At 39.2% G+C, this 15,933-nt stretch overlaps 1 long non-coding RNA gene across 4 annotated transcripts; it reads right to left on the reverse strand.

The window, feature by feature from the left end:
* Window positions 1-2,741: 2,741 nt before the first annotated feature.
* Window positions 2,742-3,374, reverse strand: LOC122006084. 4 transcript variants are annotated; one of them, XR_006118619.1, is made up of 4 exons: window positions 3,216-3,374; window positions 3,015-3,109; window positions 2,893-2,907; window positions 2,742-2,799 (listed from the first exon to the last, which is right to left on the reverse strand). It is a non-coding gene; the product is annotated as an uncharacterized LOC122006084 (long non-coding RNA). The 4 variants fall into 4 exon arrangements; XR_006118620.1 differs by having other exon boundaries at window positions 2,748-2,796; XR_006118622.1 differs by lacking the exon at window positions 2,893-2,907 and having other exon boundaries at window positions 2,742-2,796.
* Window positions 3,375-15,933: the final 12,559 nt, after the last annotated feature.

Below are 15,933 nucleotides of genomic sequence, written 5' to 3' on the forward strand. Positions count from 1 at the left end.
CTAATAGATCATCAAAATAAATATCTAGTAATTGATCATCAGACAACCACATAACATTTACTCTCATAAATCATTAGAAATCAACATATCATAATATCTGATCTCACAATATCCCTCAACCTCAAACCATTCTCAACAATGATCAAACATGGTAACCCCCAATGATCAATTTCCATCGTATCGGTATCCTAATATCCAAAAGATATGAGTATAAAACTCTCCTGGCTAAGTCAACAGGAATATGTAGGTATCATCCACTACCCAACTAACAATAGCAGAGGCTGGTATGTGCCTCCATCTCCTACGAGTAGTAACAGAAGCTAACACTACTGATGGTATGATAAGAAAAATCACCAGAGATTATAATCCTTTATCTCTATTAAGGTCAACCATGCTCAATGGCTAATCCATCACATGTAATATGTGCTACTACAACCAAACAGGTACTAAATAAAGAATGCTAATACCTGTCATAAACTATAAAACTAAACATCATACCTATATGCCGTCTGGAGATGTTCCATCGCTGTCCAGTCCCCAAAATGACCTCGGAATTCCGTACGAGAAAAACAAACACCGGAAATCCATATAAATCCAAAACGGAAGTCCATAACATAATCGAAACGGACAAATCCGTGCAACCGAAAATAACTGCCCACACCAATATGTCTCGCAACTAGGGCTCGTATAAAAATATCCAAAATACCAAACGCAGGTATCACACCCTGCTCTGATACCAATGAATTGGTATCAGATAAATCCCGAAAATCCAACACACGGAAATCAAATAAATATCGCCAAACATTGGCGCGCTAATACCCAATAAACTGATATCAGATTATTCAAAGTATCTATAATACGAAAACAAAGATCGTATAAATCTAGAACGCACAGCAAGTATCGTATACATGCTCTGATACCACTAAATTGTCACGCCCCCAGAAGAGTCCCTGTCAGAGAAAATTTCGGCAGCATCTCCCCTGTACGGCGGACAATCTGAAACTTTTCTACATCCTCAATACCTCAGCCACAGGCGGCTGGAATAATAACAGTAAATAAAATCAATCACCACGCAGTTTATATATGTATTCAGCCTCTGGCTGTCACAACCACGCAGTTAATAAAATAAACAACATAGTAATACTCTGACTCGAAATCAACCCTACTCAACTACACTCGTAAAGCCCAAATCCGATTTTTCTTACCTCTTCTGCCGTCCAGGCAGGCATGTAGTAGAGTAGATCCAAACCATACTAAAAGTCCAAAACAAAACTAACACAAAGTCTGATAGCGAAAAGCTAAAATGAAACAACAACTCAAAAACCAACAGCGGAGTAGCACTACGTGCAGTGGGGACTAGCGACTGGAACTCCCTCCTGACAGCATCAACCTGAAAATAACAACAATGGAGGCGGGGTGAGTCCAACACTCAGCAGGTACAATTGATATGCAAAGTAAAGAAACAACACCTAGCACTAATAATGCATACTGAAATAAACAGGAGAATACTGTACTAACCAGGAACTGAGTATAAGGTCAAACAGTCCGAGGGATAAGGAAATCCTGTATGCATGTCAAACATAGGTATCCAAACAATATGCAGTATATAAATGCAGCAAACACAAACACAAGCAATAAATGCATCATGCATATGATGCCAATGATGTGTCCTGGTCACCCCTGACGCCAGTCGATCATCTCATACAAAAGTGAGGCCGAGTGGGTAGGGCTGTGACAACCGTGCACTCTGTCGTCACTACTCCTGATGAGTGACCGAGTGGATGGGATGCTGTCGGAGTACACCTATCCTCCTACCCCAAATCATAGATGGGGGAGCGCAATGCTCTCAACTCTCGGTACACGATGACGGGGAGGAATCCCTGCCGGATAACACGTTGTGTCACACTACCCATGAGCGGACCAACGGTGCCTAACAGAGTCCCTGCTGCAACACACTCAACCTGAATCGACCACTAACCCATGAGTGGTGGTGTGTGCAGATCCATGTAACTGGCGATGTGCTCAACAATAATGGAGCGGACTATCGCACAGCATGCAATCATGCAAATGGTGCATGGCACTAACCACAAGAATATCCTGACCTAATCCACATGTATATAAAAATGCATCAAAGGTCAACGAATCCAAAACAATCCAAAGGTATACAGAAGGTATAAAACCTAGGTCCTGAACATGGTCAAGCATGGCATATCACTACCCCTATAAGCATATATAAACAGGTAAAATATACCTGAGATGTAAAACCAATCAATCAATCAAGCATGTAAGATTTGGGTAGTGATTAACCGAAACAGATAAGAAACACAATTAATGCAACATGTTAATTTAATTACTAAGCATATCAAATGACATAAGTCAAAAGTACCCGCCTCCAATAGGAAAAGTCCAATCAGTCAAAATCCGACGTCGAGATACTCGTCTCGCGTCAAGGCCCTATATCTCAAACATAATGTCTAGTTTAGCTATTTCTATAATACCACAATTAGCCAAACTACATTCTAATCCAATTAAAGAAATTTAAATTGGATCCAACTAATCCTTCCAACAAAATTAATGAACCCCAATTAAATAAAATCAGTGGGTCCACCAGGGTTAGTTCCTTAACCCTAATCATAACATGAGATTAAAAATCTAAAGCTAATCCAATCTACCAATCTCCAACATAAACCTAATCAATATACACGAAGCTCAAAAACCCTAAACCTTACCTCAAATTTTTTCGATGCCTCAGTGCTGCTCAAATCCTGAAGAACTTACTGTCGAGACCCGGAGAAGCTGCTGTGGGAAAACAGTGACAAGTAACATAGTTATCAACCAACAAATTCAGCACAGGATCCAAATCAAAAATCCAAATACCCTTTTTTGCCTTACCTAACTCACTACACCCTGTTGGGACCAAAAATGAGGTAAATAGGGGAGATCACAAATCAGATTCGAGATTCAACCACAGTACAGAATTAAATCACTATAATCTCAATACCAACCATACTTACCTCCAAGATCCGGCTAAAACACAACTCGGTATTGTCTTCGGCACTACCAAGCAGAGACACAAGAAGAACTCGTCACTGCTTGCTCCTGTCTGATACTAAACCCAAACAGATACGCACCGGCAAGAGACCCAAAACCAGATACACTATCCTGATCAAAAACAGAAATTCAAACCAAGAATCCAATAAGGGTAGGCTGCTCACCTCACTACTGTTTTGTTCGGATCCAACAGCAAGAGAAAACCTAGGGCACAACGCAAGAAAACCAGAAGAAGGCGAGGCTAGGGCTCGGCTCTGCCCCTGGTCGAAGATGTGCGCTGGTGAGGAAAGAAATGAGGGGATCGCAAGTCCGAGAGGAGAATTCGGCCGGAGAAGTAGGACTGAGGAGAACAGCTCGACCGGCGGCGACGCGACAGCAACACATCGAGAGGGAGAGGTCAGGTTGTGCCAGGAGATGCCGAGCACTGCTGGGCGCTAGGGCTTTTTGGACCGGCGGCGCTGGGTGGAGTGGCGTCAACTTCTTCCCTTGGTCACGGATTAGGCACGAGGGAGAGAGGAAAACCGCCGGGGTCGCCGGTTAGAGCTCCGGCGGTTAGGGCTCGGAGATGCCTGGCGCGCGGCGAGGCTCGAGCACTCGGGTTCGGCGAGGAAGAGAGAATGGCGGAAAGAAAATAAAGAAAAGGCAAAATAAATAAAGAAAAGGAATTAAGAAATTCAACTTTTCCTCATTTAAATGGGGTAGCCTAAACAGGCTTTTCCCCGGCCCCATTTTCATCCCCGTTAACTCGTCCATACGAGCTTCGAAAAATTCCCGAAAAATTTCCAAAAATTTCGGAAAATTCCCTTATTAATATTCGCCTATTTTCCGGTATTTTACAATAGTAACCTCCTCTCGTAAAGTGTACAACATACATACGATCTCTAGTCAGCACTGATCCACCAGTCATGTGCCTAAACCCATCCATCCTACTCTAATGATATGATATGCCAGTGTACATGTCCAACTCCTTCGACTCTCCATCCAACCGTCTATTGGCACCATGAATATGTGTCTAGCTGAACCACATCATCTCCTATTTGCAGTCTCCACCTGTAACTAGTAAAGTCTCCTACTGTGATGCACACAGTCCGTCAACTCCCTCTACAATGCAGATTTACTCATATGTAATCTTCTCGTGTTTGTCCTCCTGAAGAAAATTAGCTCCAACCTCTTGTGTATCCTCCACAGTGTGTCTAATTTGTATCATCCAAACTTATATCACAACATTGTCACTCGTCAACGCCCAATTCCGTTCAAGTTGCCCTCCTCTCCGATCCTCCTCTTTCAATGTCTGATCAACTCGTATCCTTGAAAGGAAAACAATATACATATATGAACATTATATACATATGTTCAGTCTCTGTATCAATTTTTTTTCTATTAAATATTGATATAGAAAAACATATGTCATCAAATTGAAATCACATTATTTTCTAATTATATATGCAAAAAATTGAAACAATGCACTTCTACCAAATTTTATCTCATATCTTATATAAAAAAACCTAATCAATCATCTTCGGGTCTAATGTCTTTGCCCAAAATCATTGACCTCTCATCCAAATAGCATTGTAGTTTGATACCCTAGTGTTCGATCTCGAGTCCGAGCACCCTAAACACTTACCCGAGCTTAATTACCTAAAGGATTGATCCAAAGCTCGAGCACCCCGAGGACTCATTATGTCCTAGACCCTAGTACCCATAAGGATTGCTCCTAGGAAATCGAGTGTTTTATAGTGAGAACCCAAGTTTGAATGCCATTGAAATTCAAGCCTTAGAGGAGGTAAGAAAGTTAGAGGACATTGTCCTAGGGGCAAATGAGGCTCAACATGGGTAGGATCAATAATGAAAGGAGGAAAGGTGGGGCAGTTCAGATCCTCTGTACCCATTTCTCTCTGTCCCTGTGTCCCATTGTCGATCGGACGGATCAAATTAAATCTCAAGGCATCATGACATCTTTAAAATATGTGCAATATCCTCGTAATATGCAAAGCATCCTTGAGATTTAATTTGATCCGTCCGATCGATAATGAGACACGGAGATAGAGAGAAATGGGGACAGAGGATCTAAATTAAAGGTGGGGAATGCAATTATGAGGTGACAGTTACAACCATTACGTAGCAATGCTACGTTTACCAAAAGCAAGTTAACGGTTATTAAAGAAAAGGTATATCGTATATAGTAGCCTTGAATAGGGGATGAGTCATAAATTTAACTATTCTCTTGATCTTTTCTCCCCATTTTAGTTCTCCTCAAGTTAGGGACTATAATAGATTAACTGATCCCAAGATGCATTTGTGTCATTTTGAGAATGTGGTCTTACTTCATTAATATTCCAACACAATCAAATATTGAGCCTTTCTAACAACCTTGGTTGGTCTAGCCCAATAATAGTTTAACGCTCTCAAACATCCCACTATTCGATCATTTGAGGAATTTTATTCATCTTTCTTGCATCACTTTACAAGTTGCAAGAAGTATCAACAAACATCGCTCAGTTTGTTTAATCTAAAACAACAATAATTGAAGACATTACGAGAAGTATATACAACAATTTATCAAAATCATCTTGGATGTTCCTTTCACTACCCGAAAAATTAATTAGTGCCCTCTCATAGGAGTTGAAGGATAGAGATTTCTTTCAATCACTAGTGAATACACCTCCAATTGGGTATGATGAGCTTTGGGATGAACTAAGAAGTATATTAATGTTAAGGAGGTGCAACATATTGATGTCAGATAAAATAACAATTATTCTATGGGCTAAAGAGAAGAAGAATTTGTAGAGAAAATAAAAAGAAAAATCAAAAAATAAAGAGAAATTGTCATCTCTAGATTTTTACCAAAAATAGAAATTTTATTTAATAACAAAGATTTTTTTAAAATAACTAAACAAGATGTTTATATATATCCAAAACCCTAATTGTAAGATGAAAATACCAAAAATACCCTAAAGATCAAAAAATAGAAATGACTAAAAATAGTAAAAAAAATGTTTGGGACCTCTAAAAATGTCCTAAATGACATTTTTTGGATCCAAAATTTAGTCGATTATGGGTTCCACCAAGTAACAAATCTATGTCTCTGAATGGACTTCAATTCAAACCAAACATCACCTCATTTTGATACTCGAGTCAAAAGTTATGACTTTATTGAAACTCGGATCCTCTTGCATCAATCTTGCATCATATCACACATCTAGTGAGAATACAAAGCCACCGAGAAGGGGGCCAATTGGCAAGGAGAGCGAGGGAAATAGGTAATGATATCTCATGTTGTGTCTTCCCATGGGTGGATTGCCCGCTACTTTGTATCATGCCACTACTCTCACCAGGTCATGGCTAAAAAAAATCCCTCCAAATCTATGAAGGCAACCAAGTGCTTCAGCCAAGGTTTATGGGCGAAATGTGAAATCCAATGGTATTTATTATGGTTCATAGGGCACTCGGTACAATCGTTGGGTCAAATCATTCTATCATCATCTTTAGGGAGGAGCCTTGAGGAGGATCCATATGCTTAGTTTATAGTAGTGGATGCACCATCTATTGGTACAGGTAATACTAGATGATTGAACTTGTGTTTTGATGTATGACAAAGAGTTTAAACTTAGGCATTATGAATTTGAATGTAACTTAAGTGTGTAGACTCAAAAACCTTGGTCGGTCAAGAGTACCGAACACTAGGCAGAAGAGAAAGTCTTAATAGATCAAGTGGACTGGATACTAGGCAAGGGAAGACCAGATGATTTGACAAATCATATTGACAAAATAAATCAAATGACTGCATAATTTGACTTGAGAGGATCCAACCAAGGTTATTCAGTACAATTTGACTTGAGCGTCGGAGAGGTCTGGCCAAGGTTTGTCTTTCCCTCCCTTCTAACCTTTTTCCAATACTTTTAGTTTCCCTTGCCAAGTTGCTGGAGACCTTCATTGAAGTCCTTGTGTTGCTTTGCTGGACAACCATCGACCAGCTAAAAGCCCAACCCGACAATCGATGACCCAAGAGGATCTGACCTGACACACATCTGACCTACCAAAAGAACTTGGCTATGGATACATCGAGGAAACTATTGGATCATAGAAGTCGCTAGAGGGGGGATAAATAGCGATTGAAAATTCATTATCGAATTAGAGTAAGCAATGGAAAGGAAAGACAAAACACAACGTTAACACGAACCATTTTTACTTGGTTCAGAGCCTTCGTCGACTCCTACTCTAAGGCCCACACTCGTCGAATGCTTTCGTTGGGAAATTCACTAGTAGTATGAAAATTGATTACAAAGTTAAGTACAAGAATAAACATGAAATACCGACAACAGAAAAACAATAAGATTGAATTGTAGGATGTTAGAGCAGCCTCGCAGCGTCGTAGGAGCAGTGCGTAATGGGGCAGTCGTAGGAAGAAGTTGTTGTGTTTTAGCTCGGAGGTAGGCTCCTTATATAGGAGTGCTCCGGGCGCCCGGACCCCTTCTGGGCGCCCAGACCGTAGCGCGAGTCCATCCAATCAGCGCGCTTTATATCTGCGACGGAATAAGTTTTTGCCTTCTAGGCGCCCAGACCAGTTATGGGAGCTCGGACCAACTCCGAGAGCCCGGATCCCTTCCGGGCGCCCGAACCATCATTTTCCAGAAATTCCTTTTCCTGCAAGAAAATATTAGTCCAAGGCAAAATAAAGATTAAACTATCCTGCAAAGAAAAAATTAGCACAAATATAATAAAACAGGGTAATAATTAGATTTCGTTTCACTAAGACCGAAATCTAGTCACGATCTCAACTTAAATGACCGAAATAGTTCTAAGTTGGATCAACGCCTATTGTTCCCTCGAACGGGGAACACATCCCCACCAAGTCACTCTCCTTCAGTGACTTACCTTGACTTACCTGCCAAACGTCTGGTCAGCTCGTCGACCCGTCTGGATTTTGTACTAGCTATCCGGTCTGCCCGTCGACCTAGCTGGACTTCATGTCAGACATTCGGTCAGCCCGTCGACCTGTTTGGACTTCGTACTAGCTATCCGGTCAGCCCGTCGACCTAGCTGGGCTTTATGCCAGCTATCTGGTCGACCCGTTGACCTAACTGGGCTTTATGCCAGCTATCCGGTAGACCCGTTGACCTAGCTGGGCTTCGTGCCAGCTATCCGGTCCGCCCATCGACCTAGCTGGGCTTCTCCTGCACACTTAGTCAAAATGTTAGATCACAATGAAACTAACTTAACCTACTTTGTTATTCATCAAAACCTGAGTTAGACCGTTAGTGATAACTACACCAACAGAAACAACCCATCCCTTGATCTCAGTTGGATCATGCTTCACATATCCAATATTTAGAGATAAAAGTGAACTTTTTTAAAGTCTTTCTTAAATCCTCAACTTGTAATCTCAATGGAGAGTTTATATGGACTGGGAGGCAACCCACTCATATTCCCCTTTGATAAAGTGATTGCTAGAAATACAAGATCTTATACTTTCGGTTATTGGGGTACTAGAGGACGTTAGACAGTGGCTAGCATCTTGGTTTGTGTAGGATGGAGGGGTAGCCCGGGCATGTGACTTCTTTAGGCATTATAATCCTAAGAAGTCTTGGGCCGTGATAGTGTGAAAGACTTACCTATAGCCAAGTCATGCAGTTACCTTTTGGATGCTGGCACAAAGACGTCTTCCCACCAGAGATAGACATGAGTATTTGGAGGATTGACAATACATCTTTTGCAAATAGGTGTTGGAGACACAAGAGCATCTATATATTTTTCATTTTCCCCATGTCGCAGACTATGTAGGAGGATTATAGGTTGGCTTCATATCCAACCTGAGATGCCCACCTACTAGAGGATGATGAGTCTATGGGAGATACTATCATGGAAGTAGAATATTGATAAAGGCTCATCACCATGCCTTTTCTTCTATGATACACTATGGCCCCCAGGGCGTAGCACAGACGGTGGGTACATAACATATCTGGCGTAATGACTAGGGGCCGATTCTCAGGAATTGATGACTTGGGGTTTACCCCATCATTCACCTATGGCCTGTATACCTGTATTTACCTCCCTCCATATCCGTGGGGCTGACACTAGGGGGTTGCTAAGGTAGTGGAAGGATAGAAATGATAGTTTCTTTGGTGAGGGGTAGTTACACAGTGAGAAAATTTTTAAGAGTGTTCAATTCATGTATATTGTGTTATAGTAGGTGCCCTGTAAAGCCAACTATTAGCTAGGGCATTATTGACTCTTGTAAATAAATAACCTTTATTTTAATATAATTCAATTCAGGTTGACATTACTTTATCTTTATACCCATACTATATGCATAGATAAAGTCATTGAATATACTATAGTGAGATATGATGGTCATCTTGAAATATATCAATATTTGCTATATATTCTAAATATGTTCCTAGTCAATTGGGCCACCTAATAAATAAGGATAAAAGGCTGCTTGAGCTAGAGACTTGCATCTGTGATGTAGTGTATGATGTTTCATTGGTAAAGACATAGAGATGTTCAAACATATAGATAGGTAATCATATGATAAGTTCATCAAACATTCCTCACACAGACTTTCCAAGTGGTTATCATTTATCGAGTGGATAAGTCTTTGGTTATAGTTATACACTAGTAGTTCTTATGACCCGGGACAATATTGAGGCTCTATTTGCTGAGGCTGCACTTTCACTCATTTACCGACTCTATTAGGGTCATCAGGTGGTGAGATTGGGTGTAGTAACGAAACATAAAAGAGTCAGTGTATTGTAGTTGGGGATTCATCACACACCCACAGGTGTGGATATCCTATGTAACATATTATTTTTATAGTGTATAAAGTCTTTGATCAGAGCTGCAAGATGTACTTTAAAAAAGGAGTTTCCTAGTTACATATGCGATATCACTATAAGATATATCATATGATTGTCAAATCAATATACAATCCTCGATATACCAATGGTTGTATATTTGACCAGAATATATGAGATGAAGAGACCGAACTATACGTTAACCATAATCGACTGGTTCTTACAGGCACTATTCAGTGATACCTAGGGAATCATGGGGCAGTGCTGCTTGACACTCTTACTATGATTCATTCGGTGATAATCAGAATTAGTTCTGACATCCTATAATTAAGTAGTTGATCATAAGATGAGGCTAATAAGGGTATGCCCAAAGAAAAGACAAGTATTGTCCTGAATCATACAGAGTTGTGAATGTCAGGATGTATACTAAAAGCCTAGCTTTTTTGTATCAGATTTATTTTGAAATGAAAATCACATTGGTCAAATATCTGTATTTAGTTAAATATAGTTGTCCATTTAATTTATATTGTAGATAACATGGTGTGTGGTGTCACACAGAAGATAATGTTATCAGTTCCTTATAAATTATATATAGTAGCTCACAACCAAGATGGATTTGAACAAACCATTGGAATGATTGTAGTGTAATTTGGTATTAGTTTATTTTGACTATAAAATTACACTAGTACACTATGTGTATTGAGTAGGACGATTTGAGGTTGTTCTTTTTATACTAACTGCATAAAAGAACAAAACCGCTATTATTATGGATGTGTGTACTCTTAATCACGATATAATAATAAACACATATACTTAATTTATTTCTTTAATTTATCAAAGGGTGAGATTTATTCAGTTAAATCAATAGAACCGATAAGTTAGGAAATAATAATATTTATATGGCCTGTTATTGATTATAAAAAGAAAATGTGTCCTAGTAATCTAGGTTGATGATGTCCCCTTGAGGAGCTCATAAGGATTATCATGTAAACCCTGTAGGTGGACTTAGTCCGACATGATAATATGGTTGAGTGGTACTACTCTTGGAGCTAGATGTTAATTAAGTGAATTGTAGTAACTCATTTAACTAACGGACATACGATTTCTTAAACATAGGGAGACTAACACACTCATGATAAGTAGGAGCCCATATTGTTATATGGGATTGGTACGGTAGTTCAATAATAACTCTTTAGTAGTATAAGTTATTATTGATGAACTTGAGTTGGGTGTTCGGGTCGAACACAGGAAGCTTAAGTCCATCAGGAGGCCAAAACCAATTCCTCCTCTTAGTCCCTGTTGTAGCCTTTATAAAGCCTCGCATTCACCCGTTTTGGTTTTGCTTCCTACCCAAGAAAGGGGTCGGCCACATCCTTTCTTGGTGCCCAAGCAAGGGGCCGACCAAGCCTTGCTTCCTACCCAAGAAAGGGGCCGGCCAAGCCTTGCTTGGTGCCCAAGCAAGGGGTCGACCAAACCAAAAGAAAAGAAAAGAAAAAGGAAAAAAAGGGGGGAGATATTTTCTCAACAGAATTAGAGATTTTTCTAAAAAGAATTACGTTGATTCTTTCTTAGAAATTTTCTAAAAAGAATTATATTAATTCTTTCCTAAGAAATTTTTCTAAAAAGAATTATGTTAATTCTTTCCTAGAGATTTTTCTAAAAAGAATTATGTTGATTCTTTCTTAGAAATTTTCTAAAAAGAATTATATTAATTCTTTCCTAAGAAATTTTTCTAAAAAGAATTATTTTAATTCTTTCCTAGAGATTTTTCTAAATAGAATTATGATTCTTTCTTAGAAATTTTCTAAAAATAATTATACTAATTCTTTCTTAAGAAATTTTTCTAAAAAAGAATTATGTTAATTCTTTTTTAGAGATTTTTTCTAAACAAAAATCTATTACTTTTTCTCCTTTTTTATCTAGCGCAAAGGGTTATAAAAGGAGAGGAAGTTGGGCCACAATCAAGAATTCAATTAAGAATTGATAAGTTGTTCTCCACAACTAAAAACCCTCTCCTTTCTCTTAAGGTCGGCGCCCCATCCTTTTCTTCTTCCTTTTCTTTCCTCTAGGGTCGGCGCCCCACTTCTTTTCTTCTTCCCTTTTCTTCCCTCTAGGACCGGCACCCCATCTTCTCTTGGTGGCCGGAGCTTGGAGGAAAAAAAAATGAAGAGACGAAGTACCTAAGTGGCCGGTAGTTTGGAGGAGGAGAAGAAGAAGGACGCGTTCCTTTCTTTGCATCTTTTGGTGGTAGGAAGCTTGAAAACAAAAGGGGTTCGGGTGTTTTTGTCTTGGTAAATCATCGCCCATACGACGTCCAAGAAGAGGAGAGGAATACGACAGAAGATCAAGAGGTCTTTGTCTATGAAGAAAGGTACAACTAGTTATTTTTCCATAGCATAACTAGTTTTATTTTCTTTGTATGGATCCTGAAATACCAATACAAGAGGCTAGTGATTTCATGTTTTTGTTTTTGTGCTTCGATTTTGTGTTTCGATCTTATGCTTTGATTGAGGTCTCTGTAGTTAAAACTAAGGTTACTGTGAGAAGTTTAAATATTCAATTTCTTTAAAAGGCTTTGTCTAGGAAGTGGTGGATGATCCCATAACCAAGAAGGCCTAGTGCCTTGCCAACGACCTGGAAGTTAATTCTTGAAATAAATATTTAACCAACTTCTGTAATATGGTTTAACTTCTGAAGAACACAAGGGTTGAACTTGGAGTAAAAATGTAAGTTTCATTTCCAATCCAAGTTTAACTTTGAAGAACGAACTTAGAGTAAAAATGTTAAGTTTCATTTCCAATCTAAGTTTAACTTCTGAAGAGCACATGGGTTGCTAGAAATAGTTCTGTGCTTGTACAAATTTTTGTACAGGGGAAACAGAACGGTATTTCGAGTAGCACCCAACAAGTGGTATTAGAGCTAGTTTTCTACATCTGTGTGTTTGGTTTTTCGTTAAATTATGCACTGCTTATACATAAGTTTAGGCCAGATAATAGTAGGATGTGCTAGATAGATTAACTCTGTGGTTGCAGGCATCCTAGATCCAACTATTATGACTTTTTGTGTGCTTGTGTGTGATTTGAACCCTTGGGCATGTCGAGGTTGTTGTGCGTGCATGATTGTAATAATTAAATATGGTCGGTTGCCGTATTATTATTATTGTTGTTTTATATTCTGTTCGATCTAGATTACATGAACATTCCCTTGTGAAATATAGGATCGATAAATGTGAAACTTTATATTTTTGTCACGGATCGTATCCTTGCAAGGTGTGGTGCCATTTGAGGACCAGAGGCGCAGCAGAAAAGGAAGCAAGATAGACGGGACGACATGACCCGTTGGCGGCGGCTAGGGTCAGTTGTAGGTGCAGCGGAGGCCGGCAAGAGGGGGGGGTGAATTGTTGTAAACAAAAATAAAACTACCCTCCTCGTTCTTTCAACTCAATTAATGCAATAGTAAATAAAATAAAGGCAGAAATAAAAGCAGAAACCAAATTTAACCTGGTTACAACCAAGAGGGTTGTTAATCCAGGGCAATAAGAAAGCACACTAAGAAAATTCTCCTTTGCTGAAAGCGGAGAAGCCTTTTACACTCTAATGGCTCAGAACTACTGCTAAGAAATGCTTACAGAGTTGAATGTTGAAGTTGTTGTTAATTCCTAGCTCCAGGGGTCCTTTTATAGCCCCTGGAAATTCTATCCCGAAGCTCCAAGGAGCCTCCATTGAGGGTCTAAGGAGCCTCCAAGCTGGGTCAGCGGATAAAACATTATCCGCGCATGAACGGTCTATTTAACCAGGTTGAAGGCGCCTTAAACAAGGCTGAAGGTGCCTTCAACCAGCTTGAGGCGCCTTCAACCAGATTGAAGGCACCTTCAAGCTAGAGGCGCCTTCAACCTTGTTGAGGGCGCCTTGAGCAGTGATTCCAGCACTGCTCCTTTCCGGCTTTGTCTTTCGATACTCTGATCTTTTGGGTGATTACGGCCAATCAGAATAGGGCTCACCCGAACCCAATTCCCGACCTTCTCCTCGAGCAGCCTTCCGTGTCGGCTTAACATCCCTCGAACGCCGCACACATTCTTCACACCCACCAGAGTACTCTTTCGCAGCTCTCTCGTCCTTCGGACGCACTGAGCCCATCGGCTCCTTTCCCATGCCGGCCTTCTCGCTAGCTACGTCTTCCGCTCGACTTCCTGCGCTCCAAAGCTCCTGCACACTCAGACACAGGGATCAAACATAGCAGGACCTAACCAACTTGGTTGATCACATCAAAACACCCACGGGGACCAACAATCTCCCCCTTTTTGATGTGCATCAACCCAAGTTCAAGTTAGGGTAAAAATAGACAGAAACGTAATTTTAAAAGAAAATTACTAAACTCACATATTAAACATTAGTTTGCAATAAGTAAAATTGCAACACAATTTAGAGAAAAAAAATATTAAAATTTTAAACTTTCTAACCCCCACTTAACTTGTAACCTTTCTCTCCCTCTTTGATCACAGCAAAAATGGGGTACCAATAAGAGAATATTAAGCAAATTATTAAGGTAGAAAAGATTCTGAGCAAAAATGAATTTTAGAGAGAATTTCTAAGTTAAATTGAATTTTCAGAAAAATTTTCTAAGCAAAAATGAATTTTTAAAATTTTACAAAAAAATTTCTAAGTTAAATTGAATTTTTGAAATTTCCCAAAAAAAATTCTAAGTAATATGAACTTTTAGAATTTTCCAGAAAAAATATTTCTAACTAAAATAATATTTCTTTTGAATTTATAAAAATCATTTTCCAAAAATGTTTGATTAAATTTTCAAAACATTATTTAATTCTAATTTTTAATGCTTTTTCAGAAAGTTAATTAAACATTTTATTTCAATATTTCAGCTTCCAGGTCGTGGCGAGACACTAGACCTTCTTGGTTATTGGAGCAACAACCACTTCCTTAGACAAAACTTCCATAAAGAATTTCAATGTTTAATTTTCTCACTGTAAGCTATCAACTAACAGAGAAATTTAAACTAGCAAAGATTTTGGAACCCAATAAAGGTTCATTTCTACAGAGTTGGTCAAAAACTTAGGGGGTACATGATTTTTGGGTACTTTTCTAAGTTGACCCTGGTGTTTTCTAATGTACCAATTTAATTTTCCATAAGTTCTTAATTTTTATTTAGGAAATTTATTTAAGCATGCATCAGATTTCAATTTTTTAATTTCTAATTTTAATTTATCATTTTCTGATTTTATACTATCGTACATCTCAAGTGGACATGCTTTTGCTAATTTCATTTTCAATTCTTTATTTTCTTTTTCTAATTCGAATAAGTCTTTAGAAAGCGATTTAATAAAGCGAAAGGACTGAGTAGGGGTAAGATTGCGTACCTGACTTACCTGATTTGGTGAGGCTCCCCCTTCACTGCAACTTTCCTCTTCTGATGTTCCTCCCCCTTCATCGATGCTCATCTCTGAGCTTGACTCTTCTTCTGGCTGATGGTTAGCTAGTAGAGCTAATCCTGAGAATTCTTCGACTTTTGACTCGGAGGATGAAGAGTCGTCCCATGTTGCCTTCATGTTTTTGTGCTTGGGTCGAGCTGGCTTCTTGCTTCTTTCCTTATCTTTCTGTTTTCTCTTCAATTTTGGGCAATCATCCTTGATGTGTCCTTCTACATTGCAATTGTAGCATCGGACTGTCCTTCCTTTTTGATGACGTTTACTTGACTGCGATCTAAACTTGTTAGATTTAAAAAACTTATTAAAACGTCTTACATTAACGCAGCTTCATTTTCATCGATTGATGCTTCGGAGTCGGGATCGTCCTTTTCAGCTCGTAGGGCAACGTTGAAGTTCGACTTCTCTACTGGTTTTTCTGCAAGTCAAAACTCGTGAAGTTTGAAAGTTGAAAACAAGTTTTCTAAACTACTTACCTCAAAGTCCTTAGAGATGTAATAAGCATCTATTAAGGACGCCCATTCTGAAGTCCTCGGGAAGGCATTGAGCGTGTATCGGATGGAATCCCGGTTGGTTACTTCTTCTCCAAGGTTCGTTAGTTGCGTTATTAGCTCCTTGATTCTCGCTTGGAGTTGCGCTACCTTCTCG

Source organism: Zingiber officinale, chromosome 1A (genome assembly GCF_018446385.1).
Source record: "Zingiber officinale cultivar Zhangliang chromosome 1A, Zo_v1.1, whole genome shotgun sequence".
Classification (NCBI taxonomy): Eukaryota; Viridiplantae; Streptophyta; class Magnoliopsida; order Zingiberales; family Zingiberaceae; genus Zingiber; species Zingiber officinale.